Below are 16,206 nucleotides of genomic sequence, written 5' to 3'. Positions count from 1 at the left end.
TCCTGAGAATTTGAACATAAAAGGAATTTTTCTTAAGTGAAGCTTAATTATTTTTAAAATCTCTCTTGAATCTTTTTTTATAAAACAAAGCAACCTTCTGATGTCTGAGCAATAAGCCTGTATTCTATCCTATTTTATCAGCATAGAATTTAGCCTAGAACTAAAAATGGATTGAATTTTTAGAATTTTGTTTATTGAGTTATGAATACTGAGCACTGTCTCAGTTCAGGCGCTTATGATGGTGTCTTTGAAGGTAGTTGTGTGGACTGAATATTTGTGTTCCCCCAAAAGCCTTAAAGGGAAGTCTTAAAGCCTTCCCTTCCCAAGTGATGGTTGTAGGAGGTGGGGCCTTTAGGAGGTGATTGGGTCATGAGGGTGGAGCCCTCTTAATGGAATCAGCGCTCTTATAAAAGAGACCTTGGTTCCCTCTTTCCATCAGGTGAGGCTACTGGAAGTCTGCATCTATAACCACAGGAGGATCCATGGCGAGGCCAGCATCCTGATCTCGGACTTCTGAAACGTCCAGAACCGTGAGAAATCAATTTCTGTTGTTTATAAGTGGCCCAGGTTATGGTAGTTTGTTATGACAGCCTGAGAAGACTGAAACTGCAGTATATTTTCAGAAATTCATAGGCTGGGAATTCCCTGGCGGTTCAGTTGTTGGAACTCTGCGCTTTCACTGCTGTGGTTGTGGGTTCAATCCCTCAGTGAGGGAACTAAGATTCCACAAGCTGAGTGGTGCAGCCAAAAAAAAAAAGAAAGGAAAAAACAAACGCATAGGTTAATTTAAAAAATGTATTTCTTTCATTATGAACCTCCACTGTCATAGGGTGGGGGCTAGGGGAAAAGAGGACGCAATGGAGGCATACTTTTAAAATAGTAATAATATCATGTTGATGTATGGCAAAACCAATACAATATTGTAAGGTAATTAGCTTCTAATTAAATAAATAAATTTAAATTAAAAAAATAAAATAAAATAGTAATAATAGCATCCATCTGTTGAGGGCTTACTATGAGAGATTCTAAGAGCTTTACATTATTATCTTATTTACCCTTAATAAGAAACTGGTGAATTTTTATATCAGCAATGTGATCAGCTGCAAGTAAGAAGACGATCTCAAAGACAGCTTAAATAGGTAGAAGTGTGGGACTTTTTCACATAGAACAAGAAGTATTAAGGTACACAATCCAGGGTTAGAGCTGCTCAATGAGCTGTCATGCCAATTCTTTGTGACCCCATGGACTGTAGCCCTCCAGACTCTTCTGCCAGTGGGGTTTCCAGGCAAGAATACTGGAGTGGGTTGCCATGCCCTCCTCTAGGGGAATCTTCCTGACTCAGCATCAAACCGGTGTCTCCTGTGGCTCCTGCATTGGCAGACAGATTCTTTACCACTGAGCCACCTGGGAAGCCCCAATGATGCTGTTAAGGACCCCAAATCTGGTTACTGGTATAAACTGTGACCCAACGTGGATTCCAGCTGTAAAAACAGCGGCATCCTCAAGGCAGTGTCAGGAAAAAGGGTACAGGCATTAGTAACGATCTGTTGTTGTCATTATTACCAAAAAAATATTTATTACCAGAACTTCTATCCAAGTGACAGGGCTGCAAATAATTGAAGGACACATTTTTGGTTCTTGAAGAAGTTGCAGATGAGTTGGATGAACCAGACGTCACTACAAGAAGATAAGTGACAGTGCAGGTTACTGCAGTTCAATAGCAGCAACAATGTAGGTGCGAGAAGTTTCAAGGCTGGAATGATTAGTGTCACAATGTATTAACCCAAAAGGGCTTTGGAGAGTGTGTCATCAGAATAGTCATTCTATAGATGATGAGTAAGCGGTCAAGAGGGATGAAGCAAATTGCCCAGCTGGTAGCTGAGCAGAAATGAGAGTCCAGGGGTGGGGAATTTTCATCGGTTGCCCTTCCTTCAGAGCACGCTGCTACTGTTATTGGAAAACGGGGTTTGCCTCTTGCTGTTGAGCCAAAAGTCACAACCAAGCCAACAAACTGGAGAAGGAAGGAATTACTACTTTCAGCAAGTGAGGAGAACACAGGGACCTCACCAAAGTACCCCGAACATCTCAACTGGGGAAGTTTTAAGCTAAGAGTATATGCATATTCATAAAGGGGCTTGAGCAGAGGAGAATTCCTCATGGATTTGGGGCAAAAGTTGACAGAGTACAAGCTTTAGTTGATTGAAATCACAGGGTCATAAAAGGTTAATATCACCATCCTCTGAGTTCCAGTTGATTTGGTGGCTTGAACCCTTGAAGGGCATCTACATTCTGCAAAATAGTTCAGAAAGTGCTTCTGTCCGATCTTTACCATTGAAACAGAATTGAGTTTTTTCGACCATTTGTTATCTTCGATTGTTACTTCTCTTGCCTGGTAACAGTCTTCTTCTTTTGTTCCCTTGATCATCCTTACTGAGACCTATTCAAGGGCAAGCACTGTGGCCAGGCTTAGACCACAAAGTGGCTTAGGCCTAAAATGGTTCTTCTTATGTCAAAAGCTACATCTGGTGCTTTTCCTCTGGGGACCCTCATCCTATCTGCTTACACTACCAAGGGCTAAGCTGCGGGAGCAAAGCTTCACCAGCTTTGTGTATCAAATATAAAGCTTCTTTCTACAATGAGTTAGACACACTGTTGGGTATTATTGAAGCAATAACAACAAGCTAGCCATGGATCAGGCAGTCAACTCTCAAAAATGATCCAGAAAGAGATTGGATTTATTCATGAATAAGCACAATGCTGTAGTTGGAGCACTTTAAACTGAGTCTGGGAAGGAAGGCAAGACTTACACAGAAGCAGTGAAGCAGGGCATTTCAGGTAGGAAGAATGTCAAAATAAAAGCTTCAGACCCAGAAATGAGCATGACATTTTCCAGTGGTGGTGAGGAGATGAACTTGGCTGGCAGGGAGAGGAACAAAGTTGGAGATTGGTGGAGGCAAGCGGGGTGAGCTGTGTGTTCTAGCTGGGGACAAGGCCAGGAAACCACTTGCTGTCTCCCCTAGGATATCAGTTGTATGTCACGACCCACTGCTGAATAGATCCAACTTTGCTCTTATTCGAGGCCACATTCAGGCTTCCCTGGTGGCTCAGTGGGGAAGAATCTGCCTGCAGTGCAGATGAGGGTTCAATCCTTGGATTGGGAAGATCCCTGGAGAAGGGAATGGCTACCCACTCCAGTATTCTTGCCTGAAAAATCCCATGGACGGAGGAGCCTGGAGGACTACGGTCCATGCTGTTGCAAAGAGTTGGACATGACTGAGCATGCATCCATAAGCCCACATTTATCATTTGTACATCAAATATTAGACTGCTTTCTACAATGAGTGAGACACACTGCTGGGTGTTATTGAAGCAATTATAACAAACTAGTCATGAATTAGGCGGTCAACTATGAGATGATCCGGAGAGACTGGACTTACTTATAAATAATCATAATGCAGGACCTTATGTGAAATACCAATACACTACTTTGTCTCTCAATAAAATGAAATGAAAAATTATATCCGGCTGATAAGATGAGAGAAGATTCTTAGGTAGTACAGAACCCGGAAGGAAAAAACTGAAGGATCAGGAGAACATTGCAGAAAGAGGGAGCAACTTGAGCAAAGTTGGGGGGATGTTAAGTGGGAGGATGGGGGTGGGTCTAGTTAACAGATGGACCAGAAGATGGATGAAGGGAGTGGGGGACACGAGAGGGAGTGGTGTGTCACTAAAACCACCCCTTTAGTCTTCACTGGTCTGGCGGAGGAAAGATCTTGGGGTGAGGCAAAGATCTGCTGTGACTCTCTCCAGGTTGCTGAGTTTTCTCTTAAAACTCACCCTGCATTCAAAGGCCTAGAGCCTTGATACCTACTGAAACCTTGTTGTTCAGTCGCTCAGCTGCGTCCTACTCTTTACGACCTCATGGAGTGCAGCACACCAGGCTTACCTGTCCTTTACTATTTCACGGAGTTTGCTCAAACTCATATCCATTGAGTCGGTGATACCCTGCAACCATCTCATCCTCTGTCACCCCCTTCTCCTCCTGCCTTCAATCTTTGCTAGCATCAGGGTCTTCTGCAATGAGCTGGCTCTTCGCATCAGGTGGCCAAAGGATTGGAGCTTCAGCAACAATGAATATTCAGGGTTGATTTCCCTTAAACTGAAACTTTTACACTGGGGAATAGTTGGCTCCCAACAGTCAAGTTGGTTACACCCAAACAAACATCGTTCAGGTCTCACTTAGCTAACAGAGATATGGAAAATGTCTCAGCAAACAGTAATAGGAGTTTTCGAGGAGCACTTCTCAGAGTTGATAAGACTCTCTAAGGCCAAGGGGGCTAGCTTTCCATGGCCCTTCTATCTCCAAAGCAGAAACAACGCAAAACTGTCTCTCTGAGGCTAAAATAGAAGAGGTAAAGTGATGTGAGCCTGGCAGGAAAAGCTTTCCAGGCCTGGTCCTGCTCTTCCACATGTGATCTAAATTTAGACTCAAATCTGAGAACAGGAAGACAGATTGTGTATCTGGTTTCCATTGTAAATTCCACGTTCCCAGTTTGAATTTCCTTTAGTATCTTATAGGATTCTTTCAAAGTCTCCCCCACCCCATCCGATCCCCTTATCCCATTCCCCACCACCCCCTATCCCATCCCTCACCCTCCCATCCCATCCCAGGCTGTGCTGATATCCACACTGTAGACACACAGGACTGTGGTTTCTGGCACAGGATCATAAGAAAATTCCAGAAAGTCTGAGCAGCTGTGAAACCTAGAAGGTGGTTATTTGATGGTGATAACATCAGCTCTGGGAAGATTTTCTCCACGGCCACCCCACCCGCAATGTGCTCCTGCTTCTGTTCTTGTTGTTTAGCCGCTAGGTTGTGTCCGACTCTTGCAACCCCGTGGACTGTAGCCCGCCAGGCTCCTCTGTCTATGGGCTTTCCCAGGAAAGAATACTGGAGTGGGTTGCCGTTTCCTTCTCCAGGGGATCTTTCCGACTCAGGGATCAAACCCAGGTCTCCTGTATTGGTAGGCAGATTCTTTATTGCTGAGCCAGCAGGGAAGCCCTGTTCTGTTCTAGGGACAGGCGATTATTAAACTGGTGTCTGATTGGGTGCAGAGGTCTGAGTTTCTTTCTTATCATTTTCCTCCTTGCCACTCCCCTGTTTGTACCTTTCCTTTATCTTTTCCCTTCCAGATAAAACAGAAAGTCCCAGCAGTGTGTGCTGTGTCTAGGAGAAGGGGATGGAGTGGGGTGGTGGACTGTGTTGACCGAGGTCAAGGGCAATTTGGGAAGAGCAGACTTCCAACAATGAAACATTGGCAAGTTTCCAGTCTGTGCCGCCTGCACCTTGTCTATTTTTCTGTATCCTTGGAGACAAGCACTTCTCCCCTCCCCACCGATAACCAGGCCATCCCCGAGTTCAGAAGTAGTTTCAGTCCTCATACAAGTCTGTGGAGGGTACCTAGTAACTCACAGACTGCAGGGAAGGCTGTGTCGGTTAGCTAATTAATAAGGACACAGCACTCTAAACGTGCTGAGCATTTATTTCATATATCCTGGGGTTTATTACTTGATGATAAAAGCTGCTCCTGGTGAGAATGCTAAAACTCAAGCTCTAACAAGAAAACAGTCTCCAAAGCTACATGCCTTCCCCTGATTTTCCTAACATTGGAAGACATTTGTCTAACATTAGCAAGCCATTTAGAGAAATATGAAGGAAAGAAGAAGAGAAAAATTAGTGTAGTTAGAAGAGTTTCATGAAGGAGAAAATGAGAAGGATGAGAGACGGTAAGGAGTGGATGCAATAGGAGTTGTCAGAAAAACAAAGACCCCAGACCCAGGAGGAACAGAGGACAGAGTCCGAAGTCTTTTGGACAAGTTCAAGGACAGCAGACATCCTCTGCAAACATATTTTCTAAGAACAGTTTGAGGTTGTCCAGACATTCTATTCAAATTAGTGGCTAAAATGGGGAGAAAAAAAAAAGACAGTAGCTGCTGAAACAAGCAATCTGGACGTGCAAGTAAGTTAATGTTCACAGATGGACAGTTTTCCAGACCCGTCCCAGAGTCTTTGCTATGAGGTGTCTCCGTGAATTGCTGTGGTTTTCCAGCAGGCTTGGAGCAGAGTCCTTCCTAGGAGAGTTAAAATCCCCCCAACCCCACAGCTTCTAAATTTAGTGTTACTGTTTTTTCTGTTTTAGTTAATATAGTTTTACTGGCTCACTGCCATGTTCTTTCTTCAATGTTTTGTCTATGGCAGGTTTTTTTTTTTTTCTTTTTTAAATTATGAAAGTATGATAGCACATTTACAGGAGACTTGAAAAATACAGAACAAAGTTACATATAGTTCCACTATACATTGTAATTATTTTTTAAGTAGATAAATTAAGACTTTCAGTTGGATAGTGTTATTGTTAATATTGCAGTACCGTGGTAATGTAAAATGCATGCTGATGAAAGCTTAGTTCTACAAGGAAGCAGAAAAATCTCAAGTTGCCGAGAATCAAATCTTTCTCACACAGAATCTACGGGACACATCTTCTCTAGATTGCCCAGTTGTGGAAGGTGGCAGGCACTCCAAAGAGAGAATGATTTGGGGGGAGTCCTGAAGAAGGAAATGGCAACCCACTCCAATATTCTTGCCTGGGAACTCCCATCGACGAGCCTGGCAGGTTATAGTACATCCGGTTACAAAGAGTCAGACATGATGACTAACACACTTCCCTCTCCTAGATGACTTTGGGTGACCTCAGGAAGGGCTCCCATAGATAGATCTGCCTACCCAGGAGGACAACAGATCTGACTGCCTCGTCAGGGACTGAGTGCCCCCAGCATGAATAACTGCCCCCCACTGGATGGATCCAAGTAGAGACAGGGCCACTTACACAAGGGGATTTCTGCTCTCACAGAAGATGGGACACACCGGCCTCCTAAGTCCCTGGTTTTATGACCCTGGCAGCACATAGCCAGGGAAAATATGAAAGTCCATCTTTAGATGGCTTTGCTCTCAGGACTGAGAATTATAACCGCTGATTAAAAGAATGCAAACAAGCTCAGTGGGATGATTTGGAGGTTAAGGTTATTTGAGTGATTTCTTAGAACTTCTTTCCTGCTTCCTTTGCACTTCTGGCCTATTTACATAACTTTTCTTCCTCCTCATTTACAAGGATTTATTGGGAAATAGGCTGTGACACTCTGTCAACAACAAACTGTTCCTTTCAGCTTCTTAGGAAAGTGGTAAGACATACTGATGGTCTTGCAAGTGCTGAAGGTAAACTTAGCAAAGCTAGTAGGCAAATAATAACATTGAAAATCATAGAGATGTATTCGTCTATTCATTTTCATTTGTCCTTCATTAAAAATTTTTTTTTCTTGAGAAAAAAAGATACATAAAAACACCTATGGACCCACCACCCAAGCCACGACACCCGACCGAAGGCCCTCTCTCTACCTGCACCTGTCTACTCTGTCAAACTTAAGTTTATCCTGATATTTCTACTACTCGCTTCACTGTTTTCCTCTATAACTTTTATTACCTGTGCTTTTATCCTTAAAAAATATATTACCTAGAGTTGCTGGTGGATGAAATGGAGTAAATAGAATCACTCTTTGCCCAAAGTTATTTATCTACTTGTCTGTGCCGGGTCTTAGTTGCAGCACGTGGCATCTAGTTCCCTGACCAGGGATTGCACACGGGCCCCATGCATTGGAAGCACAGAGTCCTAGCTGCTAGACCACCAGGGAAGTCCCCATACTTTAATCCTTTGTTGCTTCTCTGCTCAACATTTTATTTTTTTAAGAGCTATCTTTTTAAAAATTATTTATTTTTGGCTGTACTGGATCTCCATTGCTGCAAGCGGGATTTCTCTAGTTGCAGCAAGTGAGGGCTACTCTCTAGTTGCCGTGTGAGGGCTTCTCGGAGTGGCAGCTTCTCTGGTTGTGGAGCACGGGTTCTAGAGCATGCAGGCTTCAGTAGCTGTGGGGCACAGGCTTAGAATCTTCCTGGACCAGGGCTCAAACCTGTGTCCCCTGCATTGGCAGGCAGATGCTTAACCAGAATCTGCACCACCAGGGAAGTCCTCAACGTTGTATTTTTGAGATTCATCCGTGTTGTACTCCTATTGTATTTTACTGTACGATTATGCCACAATTTAACAATCCAGTCCACTTCTGGTAGACATTTGGATGGTTTCTCCCTCTTTGCAATTGTGAGCAATGCTGCTGTTGATTCTGGAATGTGTTTTTGAGCCCACTTGTGCAAGGGTTTTTCGAGGGTACAGGCCTACACTGGAATTACTGAGACTTTGTGTACATGCACATTCAATTGTCTAGGTAATACCAACTTGTTTTTCTAAAGCTATTATACATTTGAATCTGACCTGCAGTGTCTGAGTTCTGGCTGGTCACTCTGCATCAGCAGTTGGCGTTGAACAACTTTTTAAACGTTAGCCACTTTGATGAGTGTGTAGTGCTATCTCATAGATTTGATTTACATTTCCCTGGTTATGAACCATTTAAATTTGTTCTTTTGTGAAATTCCCCTTCATTTCTTTTGCTTATTTTTCTATTGATTGCTAGATTTTTACTTATTGATTTATATCAATTCTTTGTATCTTTTGGATTCGAATATTTGTTTGATTATGCAGGTCATGAACTCTTATTTAAGAAATACCTCCTCACCCAGAATTTGTTAATGTATTCTCCTGTATTGTCTTATGAAAGTTTCATATTATATATCATTGAATCTAATTTGCCACTGATTGTAAGAAAAATCACAATTTCAGAAATAGTAAAATGTGAAAAAGAAAGTGTATACTTGAAAGGATGACATTAATGCATTTTTTTTTCTTATATAGGTCTTTAATTCATCTAAAGCTGATTTGGTGATGTGGTGTAGAGTGGGGTTCAAATTTACTTTTTGCTATATGGATAACCAACTGCCTCCTCATCACTTATTGAAAAGTTTATCTTTCCCCCAGTGATCTGAACTACCATCTCTATCATACACTGCACGTCTGTGTATGCCAGGGGGTGTTTCTGAGCTCTCCTTTTTGTTTGATTGGTCTGTTTGTCTCTCCCTGAACCTATTCCACCCTTACTGATTACTATAGGTTTGGTATATAGGTGGGTAATTCCTCCCTCTGTGTTGCTGTTGTTGTTTAATTGATTTGTGGGAACTCTATTTTTGGCTGCACTGGGTCTTCATTGCTGTACCCAGGCTTTTCTAATTGCAGTGCATCAGCTTCTGCGTGTGGGGGCTTCTTGTTGCAGAGCGTGGGCTCTTGGGCTCTAGAGCACAGGTTCAGTAATTATGGTAAACTGGTTTCATTGCCCCATGGCATATGGGATCTTTCCAGACCAGGGATCAAACCCTTGTCCCCTGTATTGGCAGGCAGATTCTTCCCCACTGGACCACCAGGGAAGTCCTATGTTCTTTAAGGGCCTCTTGAAGAAGAGATTTCTGTTGGGATTTCAAATTGAAATGCATTGAAGCTATAGATCAATTTGTGAAGAATTAATATTTTTATGAGATTGGGTCTTTTCTCTCCAAGAATATATTTCTCTAGTTGGGTCTTCTTCATAGCCTTTCAATGAAATTTTGTAATTCTCTTGGTAGAAGTCTTACACATACTTTGTTAGATTCATTCCTAAGTATCTTGTTTATTGATACTGTGGGGAAGGGGAATGTCCTCCTTGACCTTCTAGGGTTCCTGGCTGGGTCTGAAAATTAAACTGACAAAGACAGACTCACAGGAGAAAAGCGTGCAAATTTATTTAGTACAAGTTTTACTAGATTCAGGAGCTTTGGTATTAAAGGCCTGAAGAAACAGTCTGTACTTTAATGCTGATTTTGATAAAGAATGGTCAGTAGTGTAGAAATATGAAAGCTTAAGGAGTCTAAGGTAAATATAGCGAACATTGTATGGCATCTTTCAAAAAGTTTAATTTCTGTTTATTGACTGTATATACAGGTGCTAATGGTCTATGCATGTTGACTTTTATAGCCAGAAACATCACCAAACTCTCATTCATCTGAGCAGGCTGTGTACATACTCTTTTGAATTTCCTATATATACTGTCATTGTGATTTCTTCCTTTGCAATCTAATATATATTTTCTTTTTCTTTCCTACTCCACTATTTAGGACCTTAAGTACAATACTGAATAGAAGTGGAGATGGCAACACACTTATCATGTTGCCCATTTTAAAGGGAATGGTTACCTATAATGTTTGCTGTAGGTTTTCATAAATGGCTTTTATCAAGGAAAATATTCCTAGTTTTCAAAGAATTTCATCTGAATTGATATTGAAGCTTTCTACTTTTCTTATTTATTTATGTATTTAATTTGGCCACACCAAGAGGCACGTGGGATCTTAGTTCCTCGATCAGGGATCAAACCTGTGCCCCATGAAGTGGAAGCCTGGAGTGTCTTAACCACTAGACAGCCAGGGAAGTCCTGGATATTGAATTTTATGAAAGAATTTGTCTGCATCCACTGAGATCATTACATGATTTTTCTCCTTTAATGTTTTAATGTGGCAAATTACATTAATTGATTATTCTAATTTGAAATTAACCTTGTATTCTTGGGTAAGTCAATTTGGTTATAATTATTGTCTTGCTGGATTCAAATTGCTGAAATTTTGCCTGTGACTCTTCTGTCTATATTTATGCATGAGGTTGACTTGAAATTTTGTTTCTCACACTCTCCTCATCAGATTTTGGTGTAAAGTTATGCCAGCCTTATAAAATGATTTGAGAAATAATCCCTCTTTTTCCATACTCTAGAATGGCTTGTGAGAGGCTGGAATTATTTATTCCTTGAATGTTCAGTAGAAGTCACTGGGAAAACTGTTTCAGCCTGGGTTTTTCTTTGAAGAAAATTTAACAATAGATTCAACTATTTGAATGGTTATGAGCCCCTTCTGGTTTTCTATTTCAGTTTTATTAACATAATTCTTGGATTTTTCCCACTTCATCTAAGTTTTCAAATTAATTGGCATAGAAATGCTCACAAATTTGTCCTCACTTTCTGTGTCATGTGTGGTTATAAACTATATAGGAATATAGTTTATTCCTCACATTGTTGGTACCTTTTCTTTTTCCCTCAATCAGTTTTAACCAGAGGTTTGTAAAATGTGTTGTGTGATGGTTTAGTTGCTAAGTTGTGTCTGACTCTGAGACCCTGTGGACTGTAGCCTGCCAGGCTTCTCTGTCCATGGAATTCTCCAGGCAAGAATACTGGAATAGGTTTCTACTTCTTCCTACAGGGGATCTTTCCAACCCAGGGATCAAACCCACTTCTCCTGCTTGGCAGTCAGATTCTTTGCCACTGAGCCATCTGGGAAGTCCGTAAAATGTGTTGCTGCTGCTGCTAAGTCGCTTCAGTTGTGTCCGACTCTGTGCGACCCCATAGACGGTAGCCCACCAGGCTCCCCCATCCCTGGGATTCTCCAGGCAAGAACACTGGAGTTGGGTTGCTATTTCCTTCTCAAATGCATGAAAGTAAAAAGTGAAAGTGAAGTCGCTCAGTTGCGTCCAACTCTTAGCGACCCCATGGACTGCAGCCCACCAGGCTCCTCCGTCCATGGGATTTTCCAGGCAAGAGTACTGGAGTGGGGTGCCATTGCCTTCTCCGGTAAAATGTGTTAGTCTCTCACAAATCCAGTGTTTGGCTTAACTGGTCCTTTCTATTGTATATTTTCAGCTTTTTTATTTTATCTTCCTTTCTACTGCTTTATTGAACTATATTTTGTGTTCCGTTTCTAACTTTTTTGCTCTTTACATTTAAAGCTATTTTCTACTATAAGCTTTTAGATCTATAAATTTCACTTTAACTTCTTTAGCTTTCTCTCTCAAGTTTTCACACGTAGTATCAAATATTTGATACACAGTATTTAAACACTTACATTTTCATATGGATTTGTTCTTTGACCCAAACAAATGGATTTTTCTAGGTTTTTTTTTTTTTTTTTAAACTGATTCTTGATTTAATTGCATTGTAGTCAGAGAATATGCTCTGTATGATAGGAAATTTTCCAGATTTTTGAGACTTGCTCTATGGCTCAATCTATGACCAATTTTAGTGAGGTTTCTGGGTGGGTTTAAAAATACATTTTTTTCTTATTCTATGATTTTGCACTTGGGATCCCTCCTTTATTAGGTCTGCCACTAAACTCGCCACTTAAAGCAGACCCTCTGGTTTTCTGGTTTTATTCTGCCCCCAAGACTCCCAAAGCTGCAAAAACCAATATTCACATTCATTCAATTCAGCAAATACCTTCCAGGCAAAAGGTGACTTTGGCCTTTGCTTACTGCTCTGAGTTCTGGCCTTTATATGCTCTCCTAGGACTATTTCTTAACTCCTTGCCAGTTTTTGGATCCCTTCTAGAATATATCTTTTAATATTTTACCCAGTATTCTTGTTGTTGTTGTTTTCAGTGGAAGAGTTAGTCAGATACTCAGCCGAGCATATAACTAGAAATGGAAATCCTCTTTTCGTTTTCATCAAATATTTGTTGAACGCCTACTGTGTGTGGACTAAGCACTGTAGTTGTGATCTGTGCAAGGTGGACTAGAGACACAAGAAAAAGGATGCAGACTGGGGTAGGACAGGAGGCACCAGACAGAAGCTGGTGGGAAGCTGGCTGAAACTATGGTTTGGGGCGTCAAGCAGGCCTGGGGTGAAGGTCAGGGTCTCAGCTTACTGGCTGTGGGGCCCAAGGCAAGTCACTCAACCTCTCTGTGCCTTCATTCCCTTCTTCAATAAACTGGCATTAACAATAGCAGCTGCCTCAGAGGCTTGTAGTTAGAATTACTAGAAAGCTCAGCAGTGATGGCTCAGAAAATGCTAACTAGTCTGTGTTCTCACAGAAGAGATGCATAAACTAAAAACAACAAGGTTATTTCTCTGTGACTGAATCCCCTCCCCCTGGAGCTGCCAGCGGAAGGGCATAGGACCCCCTGCCTTCCAACTCTGGGCTGCGGAAACTGGATCCTCATCCTAGTGACCATCTTTCCCTCTTCCAAAACCCCTCAACGAGACCCCCTTCTCACCGGCCCTCTCTCTCCTGACTTAGATCGCTTCCTCGACGAGTTTAGATTGTGGAAATCTGAGACAGGAAGGCAAGGTCTGCAGGCAACTTCTGCTTTCCAGAAGTTCCCTGAGACAAGCAGCATGTCTGGGTGCATTCTCATCGGGAGGTTGGTGCGGGGTGGGGGAGAAAGGGGGCAATGCATGAAGAAAAATGAATGTTCATGTTTTAAAAGCTAGCCTGCTGCAGAAGGGATGGCTAAAGCATACCAGCTAGAAGGAGGAGGAACGGAGAAGAGCACCCTGGATGCTATGCAGGAGAACCTGGGCTTTTTCCTCTAGGCAGTGGACTGCCAATAACTGGCGCCCGGGTCTCGTCTGTGATTCAAGGTGAAGGGTGCTTAGAAGTTGAGGAACAGAGGGCAGGGAGACCAGCTGGAATATGTCCCCCAGGGAATCCTCAGATGCCGGGGTCCAGCCCCGGCTGATCCAGGGTATTCGAAGGGGAGACGGCGTCGGCGACTATTTAAATATTCATCAAAGATATAAAGAGTAATAGAATGAGGATAGCTCAGTAGGAAAATTCAGTGGAGAAAAGAGGCTGAGTAGCTTGGTTTATGCGGGAGACCAATAAAACTTCAAGACAAGAAGATTGCACCACTTACATTAGTATAAGTATAGTGGGCTGATTAGAAATTGTATTGGTGAAGGGTTTTTCATTTGTTGAGCCAATGTTTGTTGCTAAGACTCCACATTCCCTGCCCTTACACACGTTAATGAATAAATAGAAGAAATAAGTATTAACCTTTGATATAAATCACGTTAGACCTTAGGCATCCTTCCATTCTCCCGAAGGAGAGGAGATACTGAGGCCTCCCCGGTCGGATCTTAGAAGCCCAGGCATAATTAGTAAGCATGGTGGGTTCCGCGCTCCAGATGGAGACTCAGCCAGAGTTTGAGAGACAGAGAGACATGGGGAGACCAGTATTTTGAGGAACTGATCCAAATTCTTTATTTTCCAGAGTCTGTTTTTATACACTGAGATGTTATACAAAAGTCACGTGGGGTCAGCACTCCTGACTTTTATCAAAGTCAGGTGCTTCATACAAATGTATACAGAGGTCTTAGGGGTGTTACATCATCTTCTGGCCAGGGGGGCCTGCTGACAATTTACGACCCTCTCCTGTGGCAGTGGTCAGTCAACCAGAACGCTTTTTTCTCCAAGGGCGATTATTCTTAAAACAGACGCCACCCAAATAAAGTTACATTCCTATAGGGTGAGGGTGTAGTGGGTTTTAGTTAAGGAAAGAATTTACTTAGCCTAAGGTCTAATGTGATTTATATCAAAGGTTAATACTTATTTCTTCTATTTATTCATTAACGTGTGTAAGGGCAGGGAGTGTGGAGTCTTAGCAACAAACATTGGCTCAACAAATGAAAAACCCTTCACCAATACAATTTCTAATCAGCCCACTATACTTATACTAATGGTTTTCTAACTTTTCTAAGGAACCTGTTTTTAGAAGGTTTAAAGCATCTCGTGCCTCTCACGGTTGGGAGGCTGTGAGCAATCACATGTGGCTGGACGAGCCTGTCAGGCAGGCTAGAGAAACTTCAGAGGAGTTTGTAGGTTGAAACACTCCTATCACGCTCAGGAATTATTATTAACTGGAGCTCTAAGTTAACTCCTTCTCTGAAAGAGGTGGTGGGGGACAGCCCCCTGTAAAGTCAGAGGTGTAGGGGAGAGCACAAAGTAGTTAAGTAGGCAGGTTCTGGTTATGGGGGTAGATGCTCGAGAATTTCCAGGGGGACTCCTGAGGCTCGATCCCGCCTTTGCGTATGTCAAGCCTCCTTCTCCATGACCTTTGCCATGGGCGGAGTGCCTCATGCCGGACCCCAACACTCAGAGATGCTGTGGGAGAGGGCCTGATGGCTAGAAGGTGAGGTCTCCTGTTGTGCAGCTGGGGAGGTGACTGAAGCCCATCAAAACAGAGAGCTTTGGAGAGTAGAAACGACAAGACGTGGTGGACATGGAGGGGAGAGGAAGGACACAAGACCTCCTCCTAGGTTTCTGGCAAGGATGACTACATGGATGATGGTGCAACTAGCCATGATAGGAGATTCAGGAGGAGCAGGTTTGAAGAAACAAATGCAATGGACCTGCATTTGATGTCACGGTGGGCCAGGCTGCTGGAGGTGTCTAAATTCTCTGAACACGGGCATGGGGCCCTTGGGCTTCTGGCTAGGGCGAGGATGTGGGAGTTTCCAGGAGGAAATCGTGCTCAGTAGTATCTTACTCTTGAGGCTGTGAGGGACGGTATGAAAGGGTACACAGAATTTGGCAACCAAAAGTTTGTTGGTAACTCTGGCATGAGTAGCATCAGGGGTGGAGGAGGAGCGAGAGCAAGGCTGTGAAGAGGTGAAAAAGCAGAGTCTTCTTTCCAGCTTGGCTGGGGAGCCAAGTTGGGAGATAAGTTGATGGCCTGCGGGGGCAAGAAAGCCGACTCCTGCTCCTTCTTCTCTCCCACCCCGTGGCTTCCAGCTTCCTGAGCCCACTCACATGGAGGGGTGGTCCAGAGTTGGGGCAGGGGACACCGGAGGGTGAGGCTCCTCCCACAAAGTGGGAAGGAGTGGGGCTAGGACATCTGCAGGAAGTGCTTCTTTCCTCCTGCATTCCAGTGGACTCGGAGGGAATGGAGGCTCCCAGCACTCTTCTTAGATGTTAGGGGCAGGAAAGTAAGTGTTAGTAACTCTATAGTGTCCGAGTCTTTGCGATCCCATGGACTGTAGCTCACTAGGCTCCATGAAATTCTCCAGGCAAGAATACTGGAGTAGGTTGCCATTCCCTTCTCCCAGGGATCTTCCTGAACCTGGGTCTCCTGCCTTGTGGGCGGATTCTTCACCAACTGAGCCAGCAGAGAAGTCATGGGCAGGAAGTGAAGGCATATCACGCAACAGATATTTCATGAGTCTTTGTTTTGCTTAGGTAGTGGCGTAATGTAGGTAAATATCAGAGAATGAGGAAATGGCAAATGCGTGAACCTGTCACTCAGATAAGGGATCCAATCTCAGGTAGTTTGGAGGGACGGAGGATGTGTAGGGCTTCCTGAATGACGAAAGGAAGGAGGCCTAACAGAATAGTTTCTTCCCAAGCTCTTTCCCAAGGCAGTG

At 43.1% G+C, this 16,206-nt stretch overlaps 1 protein-coding gene across 3 annotated transcripts in view; it reads left to right on the top strand.

The window, feature by feature from the left end:
* The first annotated feature begins 392 nt into the window (after window positions 1–392).
* LPIN2 (lipin 2) overlaps window positions 393–16,206 on the top strand; it is a 93,723-nt gene continuing 77,909 nt past the window's right edge. The window contains exon 1 of one of the 3 annotated variants that reach the window (XM_086373095.1): window positions 393–530. The gene's annotated coding sequence lies outside the window, so the exon portion shown is untranslated. The remainder of the gene's footprint in view (window positions 531–16,206) is intronic. The other 2 variants (XM_086373101.1, XM_086373092.1) reach the window with 2 other exon arrangements.

The sequence above is a fragment of the Bos grunniens genome, chromosome 24, assembly GCF_055505025.1.
Source record: "Bos grunniens cultivar Pamir isolate PY7600 chromosome 24, Bosgru_T2T1.0, whole genome shotgun sequence".
In the NCBI taxonomy this organism is placed as follows: domain Eukaryota; kingdom Metazoa; phylum Chordata; class Mammalia; order Artiodactyla; family Bovidae; genus Bos; species Bos grunniens.
Note: the sequence above shows the minus strand (reverse complement) of the source record. Positions and strands in the feature narration are given on the sequence as shown.